Consider the following 12,051-nt stretch of genomic DNA (forward strand, 5'->3'; position numbering starts at 1 on the left):
ATACAGAAAAAATTATGTTATTACCTTTCTGTACTCCTCCCTCATTAGGCCAATAATTGAGTGCAATACCCCATTTGGTATGTACCTTTCCAAATACCTGCACCAACTGGAAAGGCCACAAAAATACCTCACTAAGGCAATCCATTGCCTCCAACACCTGTCCTATGTGGACAGGCTCAAATCACTATCGCTCTACTCAGTATTGTACAGATTGCTCAGCAGTGATCTGTGTCTTGCCTACAAGGCAATCTTGGGCCCTGCCCTACTAGGGATCCACCTTATCTGTAAGTCTAAATCCTCGCACAATATCCACTTGAAAGGCCTGAATATAATATGCGACATCAACAAAACCTGCTGGATAGACAGGTTTGTCTCTCAGAGGCTGCCCTATTTCTGGAATAGACTTCCCATACACATCAAACAGAGTACCTCGCTGACCCTCTTCAAGCGCAACCTTGATGAGTGGATGGAAAACCCCAAATTTGTCCCAGGGGATCCATCTGTGTCCCTCACTGACAGGGGCAACAAGTGCTGACTGAAGTTTATTCTTGGGAATAAACTCTTGGATAGCCTTGTAAGGGCTCCAGAGCCATTAGCCTAATAACCTCCTATGATTCTATATAAGAATGTAATATTTGTTGTACTTACAGTATCGTATGTATACAACTGCATATATTGCTTACCTAAAATTAGTACCAATCAGTAGCCTGTAAATGCAAACATTCTGATGATGCTTAGTGATTATGAACTGAAGCAAAGAAATGTCTATCTGCACTTGTTTCAGTAAACCTAGCCTATAACTGTGTTTTAAGAGAAACACCCAAGACATTGGAGACAGATGCAATATCAACACTGAGCTGAAGAGCAAACCACATAGGAGGCAAACAATAACGAAGACACCCATTCAGTCTTCAAATAGGCAAGCTACATACACCAGATCAGCAACCAGCAACATCAATCAAAGCATTAAAACTTATATGAAAAAATCACCTACACCATCCCCGAGATTCTGCAAGCCTTGCATGGTGTGCAGGATCAGTGTAGGAGCTCTAGCAGGCAATAAGCCTGCCGTGCGATCCAGGAATAGTCTGTAGTGGCGTGCACGAGTGCTCCTGCACTAGTCCTGAATGGACTCAGCCCCTGTATGCAAATTACTCCATTTGCAGGAGAAATCCATGCAAATGAGGTGAATTTGCAATCCAGGAAGCTGGAAACCGGCCGTGCAGGACTAGTGTAATCTGCAGAAATGTACTCGGTTAGTAACCGAGTACATTTTTGCAAATTCCAAAACGAAGCCGTGACAGCTCCAAATAAAGGGTGCATATCAGTCAGGAAGCATGCCAATGGCCAAGTATAAGGTCATTGGCATTGAAAACAGTGTAAAAATTAAAAAAATCTGCTTTTATTTTTTTAGCAGATCTTGGCTGTTTAAGCGTAGGGCAGTAGCACGCAAATGGGATCGGGGGTAAAATAAGAAAATAAACCTAAAATAAGCATTCTAACTAAAATCAGTATTCTGCCATTATAGTCAATGGCAGGCAGAAGACAACATGGCCAGTGAATAGTGGTTGCTAATGAGGGGAGGCTCAGTGTGAGTCATGTAACTATGCATTAGCAGGCAATCCTATGCAAATAAGGGGAATGACAATGAATCCCAGATTTACCCAGCATGCTAGTCAGCTCCCAACAGTGTAAGAGCAGAAATAGCTTGGTGCAAGTCTAGGAGTTAGCTGACATCATAGGGGGATCAGGCATACTGTAAGCGGATTGGAGCCCTGTGGCTTGGGTTTGCTCCTAGCTTAGCAGAGCTAAGCAAGGGGGTGTTTCTGAGACTGCCTAGCATTCTTTACATTGCCTAAGCGGGTGTGCATGCTGCCCACTGGGTTTTAAAGGGAAAAAAAAGTAAACCAGGAAATAGCAGCTCTGTGCACATTTGAGTACTGTGATTGCATGATGCGCCCTCGGGCTTAAACAGGAAGGCAATGGGAAGGGAAAACAGCAGTAGGAAGGTAATCTAGGAGAACTAGCATAGCTGGCAGGTGAAATGTATCAGAATCAGCCAATTACACAGGCAGCAGACCAGCCCAGTTCAGAACACTACTATAAACCATGCAAATACCTTTCCCTCTGTTTTTTCTCATACTCTACACCACTGGTGTATACAAGCGGGGAACTTTTAACAAACAAAACTACAAAATGATAGGGCCTGCAGTAGGCATCATACAACAACAAGGCTTAGGGTGATGAGGATGTGAATACTGTCGACCAACCCACAGTGAGGAGACGGAGAAGGGTGTACAGACCCACGGTAACCTACCAGGGGCTACATGAGCTGGAAATAGTGGAGCACTATAGGGAGGACAAGGACCTCCTACAGCAAATTGTTGAGCTGTGCCGGCCACGCCTGACACACAGAACTGACAGAGGGGAACCCATCTCAGTGGATACCAAGGTATGTGTAGGCCCAGGAATACTAGCCACAAGTACCTCCCAAAGCTCAACCGGGGATATCATGGGGATCTCACAGGCATCAGCATCCAGAGTATTCCACCAGTTCCTGGATGCCATGTCAACACATGCCGGTGAGCATTTATATTTCCTCAACACCCGTAAGGTATTGGCCAGCAATATGCATCTCTTCCACCAAATAGCAGAATACCCTGAGGTAATGGGTGCTATAGACTGCACGCACATAGTTATCAACGCACCACCAGTTGATCAGTGTAGGGTCTACATCAACTACAAGGGCTTCTCTTCCATCAACTGCCAGGTTGTGTGCGATTCCCATGGCATTATAATGAATGTGTGTGCTGGCTGCCCTGAAAGCTATAACAATTCCCACATCTGGCATCTGATGCAGCTGTACCAGAGATTTGCCAATGGGACATCACTTATGGTCATCTAGTTGGGGATGCTGGTTATGCACTGGAGCCGTGGCTGATGACACTCATCAGAAATGCAAACACACCCGAACAAGAAAGCCATAATGATGTACACCCACAGACCAGATGTATAATAGAGTGTGTTTTTGGGATGCTCAAGTCATGGTTCCGGTGCTTGGACACATCCTGTGGAGCCTTGCAGTACTCACCAGCTACATGTACTCAAATTGTTGAGGTATGTGCCACACTACACAATATGATCCTGCAGAAACAGCTGCAGCAGGAACAGCATGGGCCGGGGACACACAGCCCCCCCACCAATGCCAAGGCCTTCACAGGCACAGAGTGACTCGGAGGAGGAACAACCTGAACCTGCCCCAGTAGGCAGATGGAGGCATGCCCATTATGCCCTGGCCTTGGCAAAGAGGCAATGCATAGCACATACACTGACACAGTAGGGACCCAGGGAATGACACCTCTCTCTGACTCGCACATACAGTAAACGGGATGCCAAACATGACACTACCTGTGCTCAATCATGTATAGGGAGTGTACTATGCACATCCAATGTAGGCAGCCCTCCAGCACCATCCTCAATACTGGCACATCCACAAGGTAAATCAATCAACCTACCAATTGTCAAATGAAGTAAAATGTGTCATTACCTGTATCTATGGTATGTCATGGATGTGAGCATGCAAGGGAATTGGTGGCTGAATGGTATGCCAGCAGATAGTAGACACCCATAGTGGCACCATGACATCTGTAACCAATACTGGAGTCACCATAGTAGCCAGTACCACACAGGGTGACAAAACCCACTGCATGAAATGTGCGGGCCGTCATGTGTGTCCATATAACTTACACATGCCAGCCAGGTAGGTTCACATACCCAACAACAGTCTCAGCTAGCAGGACAGGTGTAGACAAACACAAACAGAGGCTGTGCTATGGCCTCTGAATGATGCCTATGGGTAACCTCCCCCCCAGGCCTACACAGACAAACTACAGCAAGTCAGGCAGAGAGATATTAGTTCAGAAGGGTAGGAAGTCTGACACTAATATGTAGGTCAACCAAAGCTAAGACCTGTAGTACACTGATATGCCTCTAGTCAGCATGATAGGTTAGAATACAGAATGAAATGGAGTACCTAACATACCAGTACAAATGTGTACAAGTGCCAGGTGTGCCCCCCCCCATCCTATGTAGACATGTATAAACAGTGAGGTGTGCCCCTCCAGTCATGTGTAGAAATGTAGAAACATTCAGGTGTGTCCCTCCCAATCCTGTGTAGAAATGTAGTAACAGTCAAGTGCGCCACCCAGTACTGTGTAGAAATGTAGTAACAGTCAGGTGTGCATTCCCAATCCTGTGTAGAAATGTAGAAACAGTCAGGTGTGTCCCCCCACAATCCTATGTAGAAATGTAGTAACAGTCAGGTGTGCCCCCCACTCCTATGTAGACATGTAGAAATAGTCAGATGTGGCCCCTCCCCCAATCCAGCGTAGAAATGTAGTAACAGTCAGGTGTGCCCCCCAATCCTGTGCAGAAATGTTGTAACAGTCAAGTGTGAACCCCCCAATCCTGTGTAGAAATGAACTAACAGTCAGGTGTGCCCCACCAATCCTGTGTAGAAATGTAGTAACAGTCAACTGCACCCCCCAATCCTGTAAAGAAATGTAGTAACAGTCAGTTGTGCCCCCAATCCTGTGCATAAATGTAGTAACAGTCAAGTGTGAACCCCCCAATCCTGTGTAGAAATGAACTAACAGTCAGGTGTGCCCCCCAATCCTGTGTAGAAATGTAGTAACAGTCAAATGTGACCCCCCTAATCCTGTGTATAAATGTAGTAACAGTCAGGTGTGCCCCACCCAATCCTGTGTAGAAATGTAGTAAACGTCAGGTGTGCCCCTCCCCCAATCCAGCATATAAATGTAGTAACAGTCAGGTGTGTCCCCCCACACTCCTATGTAGAAATATCGAAACAGTCAGATGTGCCCCCTCCTCCAATCCAATGTAGAAATGTAGTAGCAGACAGGTGTGCCCCCCAATAGTGCATAGAAATGTAGTAACTGTCAACTGTGCCCCCCCAATCCTGTGTAGAAATGTAATAACTGTCAGATGTGCCCCCGAATCCTGTGTAGAAATGTAGAAACACTCAGGTGTGTCCCCCCACAATCCTATGTAGAAATGTAGTAACAGTCAGGTGTGCCCCTCCCCCATCCCAGTGTAGAAATGTAGTAACAGTCAGGTCTGCCCCCATTCCTGCGTAGAAATGTAGTAATAGTCAACTGTGCCCCCCAACCCTGTGTAGAAATGTAGTAACAGTCAGGTGTGTCCTCCAATCCTGTGTAGAAATGTAGTAACAGTCAAGTGTGCCCCCTCAATCCTGTGTAGAAATGTAGTAACAGTTAGGTGTTCCCCCCAATCCTGTGTAGAACTGCAGAAACAGTCAGGTGTGTCCCCGCACAATCCTATGTAGACATGTAGAAGCAGTCAGGTGTGCCCCTCCCGCAATCCAGTGTAGAAATGTAGTAACAGTCAGGTGTGCACCCCAATCCTGTGTAGAAATATAGAAACAGTCAGGTGTGTCCCCCCACAATCCTATGTAGAAATGTAGTAAACATCAGGTGTGCCCCCTCCCCAATCCAGCATAGAAATGTAGTAACAGTCAGGTCTGCCCCCCCAATCCTGTGTAGAAATGTAGAAACAGTTAGGTGTGTCCCCCACAATTTTATTTAAAAATGTAGTAACAGTCAGGTATGCCCCCCCATCCTGTGCAGAAATGAAGTAACATTCAACTGTGCCCCAAAATCCTGCGTAGAAATGTAGTAACAGTCAGGTGTGCCCCCCAATCCTGTGTAGAAATGTAGTAACAGTCAAGCGTGCCCCCCCAATCCTGTGTAGAAATGTAGTAAAAGTCAGGTGTGCCCCCCAATTCTGTGTAGAAATGTAGAAACAGGTGTGTCCTCCCACAATCCTATGTAGAAATGTAGTAACAGTCAGGTGTGCCCCCCACTCCTATGTAGACATGTAGAAACAGTCAGGTGTGCCCCCTTCCCAATCCAGCATAGAAATGTAGTAACAGTCAGGTGCCCCCCCCCAATCCTGCATAGAAATGTAGTAACAGTCAACTGTGACCTCCCAAATCCTGTGTAGAAATGTAGCAACAGTCAGGGGTGCCCCCCAATCCTGTGTAGAAATGTAGAAACAGTCAGGTGTGTCCCCCCACAATCCTATGTAGAAATGTATTAACAGGCAGGTGTGCCCCCCAATCCTGCATAGAAATGTAGTAACAGTCAACTGTGCCCCCACCAATCCTGTGTAGAAATGTAGTAACAGTCAGGTATGCCCCTCCCAAATCCTGTGTAGAAATGTAGAAACAGTCAGGTGTGTTCCCCCACAATCCTATATAGAAATGTAGTAATAGACAGGTGTGCACCCCTCACTCCTATGTAGACATGTAAAAACAATCAGGTGTGCCTTTTCCCCCAAACCCGCATAGAAATGTAGTAACAGTCAGGTGTGCCCCCCAATCCTGTGAAGAAATGTAGAAATAGGCAAGTGTGCCCCCCAATCCTGTGTAGAAATGTAGAAACAGTCAGGTGTCCCCCCTCCTCCAGTCCAGCATAGAAATGTAGTAACAGTCAGGTGTGCCCCCCACAATCCTATGTAGAAATGTAGTAACAGTCAGGTGTTCCCCCCAATCCTGCGTAGAAATGAAGCAACATTCAACTGTGCCCCCCCCAATCCTGTGTAGAAATGTAGTAACAGTCAGGTGTGCCCCCAATCCTGTGGAGAAATGTAGTAACAGTCAAGCGTGCCCCCCAATCCTGTGTAGAAATGTAGTAAAAGTCAGGTGTGACCCCCCCAATTCTGTGTAGAAATGTAGAAACAGTCAAGTATGATCTCCCATAATCCTATGTAGAAATGTAGTAACAGTCAGGTGTGCGCTCTCCCCCAATCCAGCATAGAAATGTAGTAACAGTCAAGTGTCCCCCCACACTCCTATGTAGAAATATAGAAACAGTCAGATGTGCCCCCTCCTCAAATCCAGTGTAGAAATGTAGTAACAGACAGGTGTGCCCCCCAATCCTGCATAGAAATGTAGTAACTGTCAACTGTGCCCCCCCCAATCCTGTGTAAAAATGTAATAACTGTCATGTGTGCCCACCAATCCTGTGTAGAAATGTAGAAACACTCAGGTGTGTCCCCCCACAATCCTATGTAGAAATGTAGTAACAGTCAGGTGTGCCCCTCCCCCATTCCAGTGTAGAAATGTAGTAACAGTCAGTTCTGCCCCCCAATCCTGCGTATTAATGTAATAACAGTCAACTGTGCCTCCCAACCCTGTGTAGAAATGTAGTAACAGTCAGGTGTGTCCTCCAGCCCTGTGTAGAAATGTAGTAACAGTCAAGTGTGCCCCCTCATTCCTGTGTAGAAATGTAGTAACAGTCAGGTGTTCCCTCCAATCCTGTGTAGAACTGTAGAAACAGTCAGGTGAGTCCCCGCACAATCCTATGTAGAAATGTTGTAACAGTCAGGTGTGCCCCCCACTCGTATTTAGACATGTAGAAGCAGTCAGGTGTGCCCCCTCCCACAATCCAGCATAGAAATGTAGTAACAGACAGGTGTGCCCCCCAATCCTGTGTAGAAATATAGAAACAGTCAGGTGTGTCCACCCACAATCCTATGTAGAAATGTAGTAAACATCAGGTGTGCCCCCTCCCCAATCCAGCATAGAAATGTAGTAACAGCCAGGCCTGCCCCCCCCAATCCTGTGTAGAAATGTAGAAACAGTTAGGTGTGTCCCCCACAATTTTATGTAAAAATGTAGTAACAGTCAGGTGTGCCCCCCCATCCTGTGCAGAAATGAAGTAACATTCAACTGTGCCCCCCAATCCTGCATAGAAATGTAGTAACAGTCAGGTGTGCCCCCCAATCCTGTGTAGAAATGTAGTAACAGTCAAGCGTGCCCCCCCCCAATCCTGTGTAGAAATGTAGTAAAAGTCAGGTGTGCCCCCCCCAATTCTGTATAGAAATGTAGAAACAGTCAGGTGTGTCCTCCCACAATCCTATGTAGAAATGTAGTAACAGTCAGGTGTGCCCCCCACTCCTATGTAGACATGTAGAAACAGTCAGGTGTGCCCCCTTCCCAATCCAGCATAGAAATGTAGTAACAGTCAGGTGTTCCCCCCCAATCCTGCATAGAAATGTAGTAACAGTCCACTATGACCTTCCAAATCCTGTGTAGAAATGTAGCAACAGTCAGGTGTGCCCCCCCAATCCTGTGTAGAAATGTAGAAACAGTCAGGTGTGTCCCCCCACAATCCTATGTAGAAATGTAGTAACAGGCAGGTGTGCCCCCCAATCCTGCATAGAAATGTAGTAACAGTCAACTGTGCCCCCACCAATCCTGTGTAGAAATGTAGTAACAGTCAGGTATGCCCCTCCCAAATCCTGTGTAGAAATGTAGAAACAGTCAGGTGTGTTCCCCCACAATCCTATATAGAAATGTAGTAATAGTCAGGTGTGCACCCCTCACTCCTATGTAGACATGTAAAAACAATCAGGTGTGCCCCTTCCCCCAAACCAGCATAGAAATGTAGTAACAGTCAGGTGTGCCCCCCAATCCTGTGAAGAAATGTAGAAATAGGCAAGTGTGCCCCCCAATCCTGTGTAGAAATGTAGAAACAGTCAGGTGTGTCCCCCCACAATCCTATGTAGAAATGTAGTAACCATCAGGTGTGCCCCCTCCCCCAGTCCAGCATAGAAATGTAGTAACAGTCAGGTGTGCCCCCGCAATCCTGTGTAGAAATGTAGAAACAGTCAGGTGTCCCCCCACAATCCTATGTAGAAATGTAGTAACAGTCAGGTGTTCCCCCCAATCCTGCGTAGAAATGAAGTAACATTCAACTGTGCCCCCCCAATCATATGTAGAAATGTAGTAACAGTCAGGTGTGCCCCCAATCCTGTGGAGAAATGTAGTAACAGTCAGGTATGACCCCCCCCCCAATTCTGTGTAGAAATGTAGAAACAGTCAGGTATGATCTCCCACAATCCTATGTAGAAATGTAGTAACAGTCAAGTGTGCCCCCTCCCCCAATCCAGCATAGAAATGTAGTAACAGTCAGGTGTGTTCCCCCCACACTCCTATGTAGAAATATAGAAACAGTCAGATGTGCCCTCTCCTCCAATCCAGTGTAGAAATGTAGTAACAGACAGGTGTGCCCCCCAATCCTGCATAGAAATGTAGTAACTGTCAACTGTGCCCCCCCAATCCTGTGTAGAAATGTAATAACTGTCAGGTGTGCCCACCAATCCTGTGTAGAAATGTAGAAACACTCAGGTGTGTCCCCCCACAATCCTATGTAGAAATGTAGTAACAGTTAGGTGTGCCCCTCCCCCATTCCAGTGTAGAAATGTAGTAACAGTCAGTTCTGCCCCCCAATCCTGTGTAGAAATGTAGTAACAGTCAACTGTGCCCCCCAACCCTGTGTAGAAATGTAGTAACAGTCAGGTGTGTCCTCCAATCCTGTGTACAAATATAGTAACAGTCAAGTGTGCCCCCTCAATCCTGTGTAGAAATGTAGTAACAGTCAGGTGTTCCCCCCAATCCTGTGTAGAACTGTAGAAACAGTCAGGTGTGTCCCCGCACAATCCTATGTAGAAATGTTGTAACAGTCAGGTGTGCCCCCCACTCCTATGTAGACATGTAGAAGCAGTCAGGTGTGCCCCCTCCTGCAATCCAGAGAAGAAATGCAGTAACAGTCAGGTGTGCCCCCCAATCCTGTGTTGATATATAGAAACAGTCAGGTGTCCCCCCCCCACAATCCTATGTAGAAATGTAGTAAACATCAGGTGTGCCCTCTCCCCAATCCAGCATAGAAATGTGGTAACAGTCAGGTCTGCTCCCCCAATCCTGTGTAGAAATGTAGAAACAGATAGGTGTGTCCCCCACAATTTTATGTAAAAATGTAGTAACAGCATGTGTGCCCCCCCCCCATCCTGTGCAGAAATGAAGTAACATTCAATTGTGCCCCCCAATCCTGCATAGAAATGTAGCAACAGTCAGGTGTGCCCCCCAATCCTGTGTAGAAATGTAGTAACAGTCAAGCGTGGCACCCAATCCTGTGTAGAAATGTAGTAAAAGTCAGGTGTGCCCCCCCCAATTCTGTGTAGAAATGTAGAAACAGTCAGGTGTGTCCTCCCACAATCCTATGTAGAAATGTAGTAACAGTCAGGTGTGCCCCCCACTCCTATGTAGACATGTAGAAACGGTCAGGTGTGCCCCCTTCCCAATCCAGCATAGAAATGTAGTAACAGTCAGGTGTTCCCCCCCAATCCTGCATAGAAATGTAGTAACACTCAACTGTGACCTCCCAAATCCTGTGTAGAAATGTAGCAACAGTCAGGTGTGTCCCCCCAATCCTGTGTAGAAATGTAGAAACAGTCAGGTGTGTCCCCCCACAATCCTATGTAGAAATGTAGTAACAGGCAGGTGTGCCCCCAATCCTGCATAGAAATGTAGTAACAGTAAACTGTGCCCCCACCAATCCTGTGTAGAAATGTAGTAACAGTCAGGTATGCCCCTCCCAAATCCTGTGTAGAAATGTAGAAACAGGTGTGTTCCCCCACAATCCTATATAGAAATGTAGTAATAGTCAGGTGTGCACCCCTCACTCCTATGTAGACTGTAGACATGTAAAAACAATCAGGTGTGCCCCTGCCCCGAAACCAGCATAGAAATGTAGTAACAGTCAGGTGTGCCCCCCAATCCTGTGAAGAAATGTAGAAATAGGCAAGTGTGCCCCCCAATCCTGTGTAGAAATGTAGAAACAGTCAGGTGTGTCCCCCCACAATCCTATGTAGAAATGTAGTAACCATCAGGTGTGCCCCCTCCCCCAGTCCAGCATAGAAATGTAGTAACAGTCAGGTGTCCCCCCCAATCCTGTGTAGAAATGTAGAAACAGTCAGGTGTGTCCCCCACAATCCTAAGTAGAAATATAGTAACAGTCAGGTGTTCCCCCCAATCCTGCGTAGAAATGAAGTAACATTCAACTGTGCCGCTCCCAATCCTGTGTAGAAATGTAGTAACAGTCAGGTGTGCCCCCAATCCTGTGGAGAAATGTAGTAACAGTCAAGCGTGCACCCCAATCCTGTGTAGAAATGTAGTAAAAGTCAGGTGTGGACCCCCCCACCCGAATTCTGTGTAGAAATGTAGAAACAGTCAGGTATGATCTCCCACAATCCTATGTAGAAATGTAGTAACAGTCAGGTGTGCCCCCTCCTCCAATCCAGCATAGAAATGTAGTAACAGTCAGGTGTGTCCCTCCACACTCCTATGTAGAAATATAGAAACAGTCAGATGTGCCCCCTCCTCCAATCCAGTGTAGAAATGTAGTAACAGACAGGTGTGCCCCCCAATCCTGCATATAAATGTAGTAACTGTCAACTGTGCCCCCCCAATCCTGTGTAGAAATGTAATAACTGTCAGGTGTGCCCACCAATCCTGTGTAGAAATGTAGAAACACTCAGGTGTGTCCCCCCACAATCCTATGTATTAATGTAGTAACAGTCAGGTGTGCCCCTCCCCCATTCCAGTGTAGAAATGTAGTAATAGTCAGTTCTGCCCCCAATCCTGCGTAGAAATGTAGTAACAGTCAACTGTGCCCCCCAACCCTGTGTAGAAATGTAGTAACAGTCAGGTGTGTCCTCCAATCCTGTGTAGAAATGTAGTAAAAGTCAAGTGTGCCCCCTCAATCCTGTGTAGAAATGTAGTAAGAGTCAGGTGTTCCCCCCAATCATGTGTAGAACTGTAGAAACAGTCAGGTGTGTCCCCGCACAATCCTATGTAGAAATGTTGTAACAGTCAGGTGTGCCCCCCACTCCTATGCAGACATGTAGAAGCAGTCAGTTGTGCCCCCTCCCACAATCCAGCGTAGAAATGTAGTAACAGTCAGGTGTACCCCCCAATCCTGTGTAGAAATATAGAAACAGTCAGGTGTGTCCCCACACAATCCTATGTAGAAATGTAGTAAACATCAGGTGTGCCCCCTCCCCAATCCAGCATAGAAATATAGTAACAGTCAGGTCTGCCCCCACAATCCTGTGTAGAAATGTAGAAACAGTTAGGTGTGTCCCCCACAATTATATGTAAAAATGTAG

This window comes from Protopterus annectens, chromosome 5.part0 (genome assembly GCF_019279795.1).
Source record: "Protopterus annectens isolate FY-2018-M chromosome 5.part0, PAN1.0, whole genome shotgun sequence".
Taxonomy (NCBI): Eukaryota; Metazoa; Chordata; order Ceratodontiformes; family Protopteridae; genus Protopterus; species Protopterus annectens.